A 259-nucleotide genomic window follows, 5' to 3' on the forward strand; every position below is an offset into this window, starting at 1 on the left:
CCTCCTGCCAGCCACCCCGAGGACACCCGCTCTGGCCCAAGGGCAGGGAAAAAAAAGGACCTGAGTACCTCTCAGTGGGAACTTTAACAGAACCGAGGCGTTACAAATACTGTGGCCCAGAGAAAGGGGCTGTGGAAGGAACGAACTGAACCCATCGATGGCCGCTCGGTGCTTCGGTCCCTTCGCTCCCCGGGGAAGGGCTCGCTACGGCAGCGCTCGCAGACCCTGCCGCACGCTCTCAAGCTTTGCTAAACGCCGC

Source organism: Pygoscelis adeliae, unplaced genomic scaffold (genome assembly GCF_000699105.1).
Source record: "Pygoscelis adeliae isolate BGI_AS28 unplaced genomic scaffold, ASM69910v1 Scaffold681, whole genome shotgun sequence".
In the NCBI taxonomy this organism is placed as follows: domain Eukaryota; kingdom Metazoa; phylum Chordata; class Aves; order Sphenisciformes; family Spheniscidae; genus Pygoscelis; species Pygoscelis adeliae.